General features: G+C 44.0%; 1 protein-coding gene across 4 annotated transcripts in view; it reads right to left on the reverse strand.

The window, feature by feature from the left end:
- SGCG (sarcoglycan gamma) overlaps nt 1-13351 on the reverse strand; it is a 390616-nt gene that overhangs the window by 247733 nt on the left and 129532 nt on the right. The gene's annotated exons all lie outside the window — the stretch shown is intronic.

The raw sequence follows: 13351 nt of genomic DNA on the forward strand, positions 1-13351 counted from the left end.
ACTGTCATGTCGGACGCTATTCACACCACAGCGTTCGGCAGGCAGTGGTAGTTCCACCTCCGTCCACTATAGCCTCAGTGGCGCCGGCTTGATTTTCTCAGGCTATCTGGGGTTAATCTAGCTGGAGATCAGCTTGGATGTTTGGTCACGCCCACGGTCTTTAAATAGTCGTGCTGGCCTATGGGCGTCGCCGATTATAGCTTGTGTTTCATACCAAGTGGTTCCGGTCTGGAGTGGAGGTGTTGGAGAGAGAGAGATTCGTATCTGGTGGCGTATGATCCGTTGTTACCTTTTCGCCTTCCCATATTTGTATTTTGTTGTGCCCTGTTCACATTACTGTATAGTCCTGTGTGTATGCAGCGCGGTGCAGTTTAAGTTCTTCCTGTCTGTCATTACTGTTTGGGGCTTTGGTGGTTTGTCTCCTCACTGGGTGGAGGGTGGAGGGTTAAGCTTAGGGCTGAGCAGGAGATAAGGAAAGGTTGGAGGCTCAGGCATTTGCACCATCAGCAAAGACCCTGGGTTGAGGGTCAGACAGGGTTTCCCCTAGTGAAAGGGACACCACAGGAGCCTGGGTATTTCAGCCTTAGTTGACCTAAGCCCCGCGTGACAGCACCCTCCCAAACAATGATTTTTGCCCAGACTAGAACAATTCTGCACAAACAAATATAGGTCTGAGTCAACCTATTACTGAGAACGTCCATGTGGTTGCTGAATAGAGTAGGAAGGAAAAGTCTACTATTAGGCCTGGTGCCAGTCTCCACTCCACTCTCCATAATATCTTCACTACCGCAGACATAGATATACTGAAGCCAAGTGAACCTGTTGGTCAAGGCAGGTAAACATCTCCAAAAATTAGCAAAAACTGGTAACTTCGTGAAAACTGTATGAAAACTGTATGAATTTACTGAAAATCCATTAAAAAATCTTAATTACAGGGGAAAATAGAGGTTGACGCATTTCAACTTAACAGTCAGACTGTAGCGTCAAAGCACATCAACGTCTATTTTCCTCTGTAGTGAAGATTTTTTAATCGATTTTCAATAAAGTCATACAGTTTTCACGAAGTCATAAGATTTTGGCGAAATTCTGGATATATTTATAAATATACAGTATATATATATATATATATATATATATATATATATATATACACACACACACAGTATATCACAAAAGTGAGTACACCCCTCACGGTTTTGTAAATATTTTATTATATCTTTTCATAGGACAACACTGAAGATCTGACACTTTGGTACAATGTAAAGCAGTCAGTGTACAGCTTGCATAACAGTGTACATTTGTTGTGACCTCTAAATACCTCAACACACAGCCATTAATGTCTAAGGCTACTTTCACACATCAGTTTTTTGCCGTCAGGCAGGATCCGGCTATTTTTAGAAAAAACGGATCCGGCATAAATTTTGGAGAACTGTAGAAACTGATCCGTTTTTCTGCCGGATCCGTCTAGCAGGTTATATCTGTTTCCTGGGGGCTGGCCAATTGGATCTGAGCATGCGCAGACATAAAAAAACGGATCCGGTGGCTGGATCCATCTTTTTCTGGATCCGGCACATTCCGGCGCCCATAGACTTTCATTGTGGCAAAAAGCCGGAAGCGTCGGATCCGGCGCTTCCGGCTTTTTCGCCGGAGACAAAAAACGTTACAGTAGCTGTTTTTTCCAGACGCCGGAATGAGACAAGTAGCCGGATCCGGCAAAAAACGGATGAAACGCAATGCCATCCGGCGCGATCCGGCACTAATGCAAGTCAATGGGGAAAAACTGGATCCGGCATTGCATTTTGCCGGATCCGGTTTTACAAAAAAAAGCCGGCTCGCGTCTGACGGCGAAAAACTGATGTGTGAAAGAGGCCTAAACCGCTGGCAACAAAAGTGATTACATGTGAAAATATCCAAATTGTGCCCTAAGTGTCAATATTTTGTGTGGTCACCATTATTTCAAGCACTGCCTTAGCTGTCTTGGACATGGAGGTCACTAAAGCTTCACAGGTGCCACTGGAATCCTCTTCCACTTCCTCTATGACGATATCACGGAGCCGGTCGATGTTGGAGACCTTGCTCTTCTCCACTTTCCATTTGAGGATGCCCCACACATGCTCAATAGCTTTTAGGTCTGGAGACCTGCTTGGCCAGTCTGGCACTTTTACCCTCGGTTTCTTTAGCAAGTCAGTGTTCTTCTTGGAGGAGTGTTTGGGGTCGTTATCATTTTGGAATACTGCCCTGCCGCCCAGTTTCCGAAGGAAGGTGATCATGCTCCAGTATGTCACAGTACATGTTGACATTCATGGGTCCCTCAATTAATTGTAGCTCCCCTCAGCCGGGAGCACTCATGCAGCCCGAAACCATGACACTCCCACCACCATGCTTGACTGTAGGCAAGAAACATTTGTCTTTGTACTCCTCACCTGGTTCCCGCCAAACAAGATTGACACCATGTGAAAAAAATAAGTTTATCTTGGTCTCATCAGACCACAGGACATGGTTGCAGTAATCCATGTACATAGTCTGCTTGTCTTAAGCGAAGTGTTTATTGGCTTTCTTGTGCATCATGTTTAGAAGAGGCTTCCTTCTGTTGACGCAATGTATGGTCTGAGCACTGACACGCTGACCCCCCCACTCCTGTAACCCCGTGCAGCAATGCTGGCAGCACTAGTACATCTATTTTGAAAAGAAAACCTCTGGCTATGATGTTGAGCATGCAACAATTCTTTTTTCAGATTCTCAGTGAGTTCTTTGCCATGAGGTACCATGTTGCCAGTATGAGAGAGTGTATTAGGGCTGGCGGAACGCACCAAATAATAAAGATGGTAATAAGGTGCGTTCGCAGCCCGGGGTCCACCGTGCAGGGTTGGTAACCTGCTGCTCAGTAATGGCGGATGCTATATGGTGTTATACTATAAAAACACATGCGGGTTATCGTCATCCGGTGTGTACGGGGGCGGACTCTGTTGCTTCACTGAGCCGCACTACCGCTGTACATAAACCCCGGAGTGTTGTGAGTTCATTTTCCCCTTCACCATTGAGGTCTGATGAACTCCCTCTTCTGGTGAAGGAAGGTAGTGAGGCTGATTACCAAGCACCTGAGCAGGATGATGATGACTGGGTGACTGGAATTGCTGACTGGATATAAAGCAGCCGACGCCCTTCTGCCTTGCTGGTGATTTCTCAGAGGGATTCTAGGAGACCAGTCTGATTCTGCTCCTGAAAAGCTAAGTTTTCTGCCCTGCTTTTTGCATTTGTGTTTTGGTTTTGTTTTGCCTTGTTTTTCTGGATTTCTGCCATTCCCTGCTGGGGTGAGCTGAATTCCTTTTTGCTCTGTCTTCAGAAAATACCTGAGTACTGATATAGTCTTTTTGAAGCCTAGCGTCTTCAGGGCTTTTTTCCCTATCAGTCTGTTGGCTCTTGTTTTGATAGGGTTTTGGCGGATTGCAGACAGCAGCTTTTCTATCCTGTCCTATTTAGTTAGCTTGGGCCCCATCATTTGCTCAGCCTATCTTTCTATCTGTGTCAGTGTTTTTTTCATCTTGCTTCACCGTCATTATATGTTGGGGGCTGGCTATTGCTTTGGGGTCTGCTCTGGGGCAGTTTAGATTTCCCTTTCTGTCTTTAGGCTATTTAGTTCTCCGGCTGTGATCGAGGGGTCTAGGGCGCCGTAGGAACCCCCCACGGCTACTGCTAGTTGTTGATAGGTTCAGGGGTCTGCAATCCGATAGCTGCCAACTTCTCTGGTTTTCTGGACTTAGCTAGTATTTCTGTTTTTGCCTCCTACGGTGACTCATTCATAACACCGAAGCCTGTTTGTGCTCACAGAGCTCGGCTAAAAGAGCGCACAGTGTACGGCCACAGAACGCTACCTCAAGGACACAGGGTTAGAGTCCCTCTAGGCCCACTGAGCGTGCGGCGTCGCTGTCACGAGCGCCGCTAAAGACGCTGGCAGTGGAATGTGGAGCACGTGCACTGAGGCGTGTTGGATTACTGGTGAGGACCAATGTCTGACTCAAACCCTGAGCTACCTACACCTAAGCCTGGGCGCTAGCAGGCTAGGCTGCACAACACATGCGTGCCAAGGGTAGGGGTTTCATAATGAGTCAGTCACCAGATACATTCATACATGCATACATCTCTCACACCTTATAGTCTGTAAATACAGTCTATCCTAGCGCATGGGCAAGCGGCCTTGCGAACCTTTTATAGCCACGGGCGTCCGGGACCTTCCTGGCTTCTCGGATGGGCCAATCCGAACACGAGCAGGACCTGAGCATGTGACAGATCACTCAGCAGGCATGCTCAGTGGCCCGACATGAGGACTTAGTCCCTGGAGAATCTCACTGCTGAGCAGCCTGCATTGTCATAGCTGTGCCAGAGGTGGCAGCAGCAAGCAAACCCACGGAGTTGACCTGGGCATAGCGCCGGGACCGACGAATCTGCTGAGCAGGCTCCACTGCGGCCGAAGAATAGGAGACCGCTGGGTGCAAGGCTCTTGATTCCTGCTGTGCAGTGGCAGGAACCCGACGCCTAAGGCTATGTGCACACGTAGCGTTTTAAAACGCTCACTAAAAACCGGACTCCTTCCCAGAAATCGCGCGAAAAAAAACGCGATTTTACTGCGAATATGATCGCGATTTTGCCGCGATTTTCACGTGCGATATTCAAGCACTTTCCAAGCGATTTGAAGCATCTCTTGGAAAGTGATTGTCAGGTTGGTCACACTCGTCAAACATAGTGTTTGACAAGTGTGACCAGGTTTTTACTATTGAGGCCGCCTATGCGGCATCAATAGTAAAAGATAGGATGTTAAAATGCTAAAAAAAATAAAAAAAATCGGTGTATATTTACCTTCCGGCATCCCGCGCTGCATTCCCGGGCCTCAGCGTTCCCAGTAATGCCTTGCGAGACCTGTGATGTTGTAGTCTCGCGTTGCTATAGCGATCTCGCGAGACCGCTAGAGTCACGCGAGACTACGTCATTACAGGGCCTTGCTGCAAGGCATTACTGGGAACGCTGAGGCCGGGAATGCAGCGCAGGACACTGGAAGGTAAATATACCCCGATTTTTTATTTTTTATTCTTTTTTTTACAGGGGTATGGTACCCAGGGCTTCGAGGACAGTCTCCTCTCCTCCACACCGTGGGTACCAACCGCACATGAGACGCTTAACTTCCCGCATGGTGGGCATAGCCACATGCGGGAAGTAAGCGATTCTCATGCATTCCTATGGGTGCGGAATCGCGGCAATTCTTTGCGAATCCGCACAAAAGAATGAGCATGCTGCGATTTTTTCCGCGATGCGATTCCGCCGCGGAAAAAAGCGCAGCATTAGCACAGCATGTGCGGAATACCATAGGAATGCATGGGGGGCGTTCTGTAAACGATTTTTAAGCGTTTTCGCACCGAAAATCGCAGCAAAAACGCTTAAAAATCGCTACGTGTGCACACAGCCTAAAAGAGTGAGAGCAACAACACCAAATTTAACATACCTGCTCTATGCTCACACTCGAGACCTTGTAACACTGATGAGTCATATCACACCAGGGAGGAAAAATGGCTAATTGGGCATGATTTGGCCATTTTCATCTAGGGGTGTACTCACTTTTGTTTCCAGCGTTTTAGACATTAATGGCTGTGTGTTGAGTTAGAGGGCACACCAAATTTACACTGTTATACAAGCTGTACATGGACTACCTTACATTGTATCAGTGTAATATCTCCAGTGTGGTCCCATGAAAAGATATAATAAAATATTTACAAAACTGTGAGGGGTGTACTCACTTTTGTGATATACTGTGTATATACACTGTATATATAGAGAGAGATAGGGTGGGATCTTATAATTTTCACAGTGACATTAGGCTACAGTAAATGGTGATAGGGAATAGTGATATAAAATATAATACAAATCTCAAAGATGCTTTGCTGATAAGTCATTACTACCATGTAATCACAGATTACCATGCTATAGGGTCTTTACACTGTGCTGACATCTGGCCACACATCAAAACTCCCTTCAGCATTATCAAAAAGTTTAAATAGTAGTAAGTTCTTAAGTGGCCAAATAAAACAAAGCCTGGAAATTTGCCTCTTGTTACAAGCAACCTATTACCTCCATTTCACACTAATGTGGGATGATCCTATAACAGATACTGTATTTTATTTTCTTTCCAGACTAATTATTCTTTAGGTTAAAAAAACAACATAATAATCACAACCAACCAGCTCCCACCAGAATCCAGCGCAGGCCGCTCTTTTGTCTGTGCTGATACATGAGGAGAGAAAGCATCAAAAGGGAAGGGGTGGCACACCCTTCGGGAATGGTTAAATTTTTGGAGGGTGGTAGTTCCTCAAAAGCCAGCTACTAAGCTCCTGTCAAACTGCAGTAGATAGATGTAGGTGTACACCAAAAGACATGTGGAAATGCTTAAGATTTCTGAAGAATTTTTAATATCCATAGATCAGACCGCCGTGTACAAATGCGTCATGTTTCAGGTATAGCACCCTTCATCAGACGTGCAAGTAATAGTCACTGCACAAAGAGCAGGGTAATCCAGGGTAAGGGGTGGGCTGTTCCTAAACAAAAGCGAACTAGGAAAAATCTAGTACCTAGTCTGCGGTGTTTATAGAGGACACATTACCGTGGCACCTTTAGCAGAATTGCTGCTGCCTGTGACTGGCTGCAGCGGTTAGGTGACTTGAGCAGCGCATCAGCAGAAAATCATCCAATGATGCATTGCTCAAGTCACCTGAACATTGTATCCAATCACAGGCTTTAGTGGTCCTACTTCTAGTGGAATGGTGACATCTCTTTCCAATCATACAATCATTGGCTTCAGTGGTCCTACTGCTGGTGGAATGGTGACATCTCATCTTCTCAATCATCCGATCACAGGCTTCAGTGGTCCTACTGCTGGTGGAATGGTGACATCTCATCTTCCCAGTCATCTGATCACAGGCTTCAGTGGTCCTACTGCTCGTGGAATGGTAACATCTCCTCTTCCCAGTCATCCGATCACAGGCTTCAGTGGTCCTACTGCTGGTGGAATGGTGACATCTCATCTTCCCAGTCATCTGATCACAGGCTTCAGTGGTCCTACTGCTCGTGGAATGCCAACATCTCCTCTTCCCAGTCATCCGATCACAGGCTTCAGTGGTCCTACTGCTGGTGGATTGGTGACATCTCCGCTTCCCAGTCAACCAATCACAGGCTTTAGTGGTCCTACTAATGGTGGAATGGTGACATCTCCTCTTCCCATGTCTGTGCAGACCAGGGAGCAGCCTGCACTGAATCCAGGTGTGTGCTAGTAGTTACATTGAATTTGTAACACCAAAAAGGAAAAGTCGTGGAATTATAGAAGTCGCAAAATCTCTAGACATGTTAATGTTATGCAAATTATGAAAAAATGGAAACAACATTTTCAAAACATCTTGATTTAGTCAATATTGAGAAGGAGTGTCACACATAGAAATTCACCCACTAACATGCATAGACTGCTATCAATGAGGTTATTAAAAAGGTTATTCAAGAATGTAATAAAAAGGTCCCTGTCACATAATTCAATTAGCAGCCTGTCCTAATCAAGTGTCAGGACAGACAGAAGTCTAAAGAAACAAACTGACAGAGGAACTGCATCATAAGCACCCATACCTCCATGAGTAGAAGAGAAGGGCTGTGACATCTGAAGAAATAAATCTTCCCCTAAGCTGACTGAACCAAAAGGAATGAAGCTGTAAAAAAAAATCCTTTGGATTCAGTCAGCCGAAGAGAAGATTTATTTCTCTTCATGTCACATCTTTTCTCCATGGCTCACGGAGGTACATGTGCTTATGATACACCTTCTTTCTCAGCTGAAACACGGGTCTTGGGAGATGTGTTTCTTCAGACTGCAGCCCATCCTGGCACATGAAGAAGATGGGCTGCCATTTCAGTTACATGACAGGGGCCGTTTTATTACATTCCTGTAGACCCCCTTTAATGATTGAGGAATGTTCTGCACTTCTGCACAAATCATCAATGCTGAGAAGATTATTTTTGATAGCCCTTGTGGAAGTTTCTTTTTGCTAGGATAATACCTTTAAACACAGAATTTATTGATAACAGAAATTGGTTCGAGCTATTTTGAAACCCAGAAAAATGTGACATTTGTCCTGCAGTCTGATACTGTTGCAGCGGCCCCTTGGTGAATTTCAATGTGATGATATCATCCAATTATACAGTTGCTGCTGTATTCACAAGGACATCATTAAGCCATTACTGGCTAAACTGCTTTCTAGAATGTAAGACATACTGTATATTCCCCCTTTGGTAAATAACTTCAAGGACCTTATCAGTTAACCTGTTACTTCTACTTCTTCCTTGATCACCACAATTCACCACCATACACTCACATGTCACAATGGTCATCAATGGGTGAAAGGAATCAGGATACAACTTCCATTTCTGGTTTCCGATCTACTTCTATCTGCACTAGTACTGGTATAATAATAATGTCATCTGTTTCCTGAGTACTGGATGCCAGGAAATGCAGCAATAACAAACCAACCAATATACATGAATCCTCAAGCTTCACCTCTGAGCAGTAGAGTTACTTGGGGGCAATTCTGACAATGGTCATTGTTTCTGCTCCTTTCAGCTCCTCCATTAGGCATTTCCTCATCTCTTCGTACTATAATATAATATTCCAGAGAGCTGCAGAATTTGCTAATGGTGAATCCTTGTACAGACCCCTACATGTGTTGCAGCTGTCGAACAGGCGCCAGATATACAGAAGCGGGGACTCAAACATATTTTTCGAGCACGCCGAAGACACTCTGTTAACACCTGAGCATCGGATAACATCTTATCCTAGCACATTCACTCATCATTAGCCCTCATAAAAGGGGTTGTGTGAGAACAGAAGTAGAAATAAGTTTCATGGTACCAACAAGTCACCGTCTGTGATGCATTCTGCAAAATAATAGTGGTGGCTGATTAACCCCTTAACGCTCAGTCCATCATGACCGGGTGTAAGTTCCCGCTCCAGGACGGACTGTGTCCGTCATGCATTTAAACTATCACTGCGTGTAAACATGCAGTGGTAGTTCAGTCCCGACACCTGTCTGTGACAGCTGAAAGTCACGGCAAGGAGTGCAGGGACCTGTGCTGTCAGTCCCCGCACCCAGATCGCTGTGATCGGTCAGTGAGTCTGAGTGACCGATAACAGCATTACCGCTCAGGAGATGCTGAAATATCAGCACCTCCCGCCTGATCAGTGCAGGAACTCAACGCTGCCAGTGACTGAGCTTCTGCACTAACAGCCAGGAGCGGCGTCTGCGCCGCCCCTGGCTGCTAACCCCCTAATTGCTGCGATCGAGCCCGATCGCAGCGTTCAGGAGGGAGGCAAAGGGTCAAGAGCTCCCTCTGCCTTCAGATTGGCGCCCCCGCGACGTCATCCCAGGGCCCGATCGTTGCCATGGTGACCCTGGGTCATCAAGCTACAGAAAGCCTCTGAGACCATGCTTACAGCATGGTGTCAGAAGCTTTAAGTATAGGTATAATGCACTGCAATGCTGGAGCATTGCAATATATACCTGCAATCAAAGTGAAAAAAGTGAAAGTCCCATAAAGGGACTAGGTAAAAAAGAAAAAAAGAAAAAGAAAAATATGTAAAAAATAAAAATAAAAAATAATAAAAAAATCCACTAATAAATACACATTTTTATGTAAAAAAAATTATATAAACAAAAACAGTACACATGTTTGGTATTGCCGCGTCTGGAAAAAACTGATCTATAAAAGTGTCACACTGGTTAATCCCTTCAGTGAACGCCGTAAAAAAACACACAAAAAAGTAGCAAATTATGCTTTTTATCATCATACCGCTTGGAAAAAGTGCAATAAAATGCAAAAAACAAGCTGCCATACAGCTCCATCATTGGAAAAATAAAAAAGTTATAGCTCTCAAAATAAAGCAATGCAAAAATAATAATTTTTTCTATAAAAGTTTTTATTCTGTAAAAACGCCAAAACATAAAAAAAAGATATAAATGTGGCATTGCTGTAATCGTACTGACCCGAAGAATAAAGCTGTCTTACCAATTTTACCAAACGCAGAACGGAGAAAAAAAACAATTCCTGAATTGCTGGTTATTTTTCATTCTGCCTCCACAAAAATTGGAATGGAAAGCGATCAAAAAATGTCATGCGCCCGAAAATGGTACCAATAAAAAAGTTAGCTCGTCCCTCAAAAAACGAGACCACACATGACTCTGTGGGCCAAAATATGGAAAAATTATAGCTCTCAAAATGTGGTGATGCAAAAACTTCTTACAAAAAAAATCCATCTTTTAGTGTGTGACAGAAGCTAAACATAAAAAAGGATATAAATCTGGTATCGCTGTAATCGCACCGACCCGAAGAATAAGGTCACCTAATCACTTATACCGCACGAGGAACGATGTAAAAAATAAAACCAATTCTTCACCTTTTGTGGATTTGTTCATTCTGCCTCCCAAGTAAGTAAGCAGTAAGGCGATCACAGTGGTTCCCCCCCACATATGGGGTATCAGCGTACTCAGGACAAATTGCAGAACAACTTTTGGGGTCCAATTTCTCCTGTTACCCTTGGGAAAATATAAAATTGGGGACAAAAAGATCATTTTTGTGGAAAAAATATGATTTTTTATTTCCACGGCTCTACGTTAACTTCTATGAAGCACTTGGGGATTCAAAGTGCTCACCACACATCTAGATAAGTTCCTTGGGGGGGTCTAGTTTACAAAATGGGGTCACTTGTGGGGGGTTTCCACTGTTTAGGTACATCAGGGACTCTCCAAACAAGACATGGCATCCGATCTCAATTCCAGCCAAATTTACGTTCAAAACCTCAAATGATGCTCCTTCCCTTCTGAGCATTGCCGTGCGCCTAAAGAGTGGTCTTCCCTGACACATGGGGTATCGGTGTACTCAGGAGAAATTGCACAACAAATATTGTGGTTCGTTTTCTCCTGATATCCTTGACAAAATAAAAAAAAAATTGTGTCCAAAGTAAAATTTTTGTGAAAAAAAGTTAAATGTTCATTTTTTCCTTCCACATTGCTTCAATTCTTGTGGTTTTGAGCACCTTGAGGGGTGCAGCTTTTAGAAAGGTGTCACTTTTGGGTATTTTCTGTCATATTGACTCCTCAAAGTGACTTTAAATGTGAGGTGGTCTCTAAAAAAAATGATTTTGTAAATTTTGTTGAAAAAAAATGAGAAATCGCTGGTAACTTTTAACCCTCATAACGTCCTAACGAAAAAAAAATTATGTTTCAAAAATTGTACTGATGTAAAGTAGACGTGTGGGAAATGTTATTTATTAACTATTTTGTGTGACATAATGCTCTGATTTAGGGGCATAAAATTTAAGAATTTTAACATTTTGACCAAATTTACATTTTTTTTCACAAATAAACACTAGAAATGTTGAAGAAATTTTACTACTATCATAAAGAACAATATGTCACAATACACAATCTAAGAATCAGTGGGAAAAGTTGAAGCGTTTCAGAGTTATAACCACATAAAGTGACAGTGGTCCGATTTAAAAATTAAGGCCTGGTCATTAACCTACAAAGTGGCTTGGTCCTCAAGGGGTTAAGGATATCCGCTGCATGTAAACACGAAGAATTAGTACGAAAAATTTATTAAACAGCTTATTATTCACCCATGTGTGAATGTATATATATATATATATATATATATATATATATATATACACTCACTGGCCACTTTATTAGGTACACCTGTCCAACTGTGTGTTAAGACTTAATTTCTAATCAGCCAATCACATGGCGGCAACTCAGTGCATTTAGGCATGTAGACATGGTCAAGACAATCTCCTGCAGTTCAAACCGAGCATCAGTATGGGGAAGAAAGGTGATTTGAGTGCCTTTGAACGTGGCATGATTGTTGGTGCCAGAAGGGCTGGTCTGAGAATTTCAGAAACTGCTGATCTACTGGGATTTTCATGCACAACCATCTCTAGGGTTTACAGAGAATGGTCCGAAAAAGAAAAAAAATCCAGTGAGCGGCAGTTCTGTGGCCGGAAATGCCATGTTGATGCCAGAGGTCAGAGGAGAATGGGCAGACTGGTTCGAGCTGATAGAAAGGCAACAGTGACTCAAATTGCCACCCGTTACAACCAAGGTAGGCAGAAGAGCATCTCTGAACGCACAGTGCGTCGAACTTTGAGGCAGATGGGCTACAGCAGCAGAAGACCACACTGGGTACCACTCCTCTCAGCTAAGAACAGGAAACTGAGGCTACAATTTGCACAAGCTCATCGAAATTGGACAGTAGAAGATTGGAAAAACGTTGCCTGGTCTGATGAGTCTCGATTTCTGCTGCGACATTCGGATGGTAGGGTCAGAATTTGGCGTAAACAACATGAAAGCATGGATCCATCCTGCCTTGTATCAACGGTTCAGGCTGGTGGTGGTGGTGTCATGGTGTGGGGAATTTTTTCTGGGCACTCTTTGGGCCCCTTGGTACCAATTGAGCATCGTTGCAACGCCACAGCCTACCTGAGTATTGTTGCTGACCATGTCCATCCCTTTATGACCACAATGTACCCAACATCTGATGGCTACTTTCAGCAGGATAATGCGCCATGTCATAAAGCTCGAATCATCTCAGATTGGTTTCTTGAACATGACAATGAGTTTACTGTACTCAAATGGCCTCCTCAGTCACCAGATCTCAATCCAATAGAGCATCTTTGGGATGTGGTGGAACGGGAGATTCGCATCAGGGATGTGCAGCCGACAAATCTGCGCCAACTGTGTGATGCCATCATGTCAATATGGTCCAAAATCTCTGAGGAATGCTTCCAGCACCTTGTTGAATCTCTGCCACGAAGAATTGAGGCAGTTCTGAAGGCAAAAGGGGTCCAACCCCTTACTAGCATGGTGTACCTAATAAAGTGGCCAGTGAGTGTATATACACATACACACACTACTCATAAAAATAAAGAGAACACAGACAACAGAATATAACTCCAAGTAAATCAAACTTCTGTGAAATCAAACTGTCCACTTAGGAAGCAACACTGACTGACAATCAATTTCACATGCTGTTGTGCAAATGGAATAGACAACAGATGGAAATTATTGGCAATTATCAAGACACACTCAATAAAGGAGTGGTTCTGCAGGTGGGGACCACAGACCACATCTCAGTACCAATGCTTTCTGGCTGATGTTTTGGTCACTTTCACTTTTGAATGTTGGTTGTGTTTTCACACTCGTGGTAGCATGAGACGGACTCTACAACCCACACAAGTGGCTCAGGTAGTGGCTCAGGCGAGCTGTGGCAAGGTTTGCTT

This window comes from Dendrobates tinctorius, unplaced genomic scaffold (genome assembly GCF_039654945.1).
Source record: "Dendrobates tinctorius isolate UK_male_01 unplaced genomic scaffold, ASM3965494v1 ptg000075l, whole genome shotgun sequence".
Taxonomy (NCBI): domain Eukaryota; kingdom Metazoa; phylum Chordata; class Amphibia; order Anura; family Dendrobatidae; genus Dendrobates; species Dendrobates tinctorius.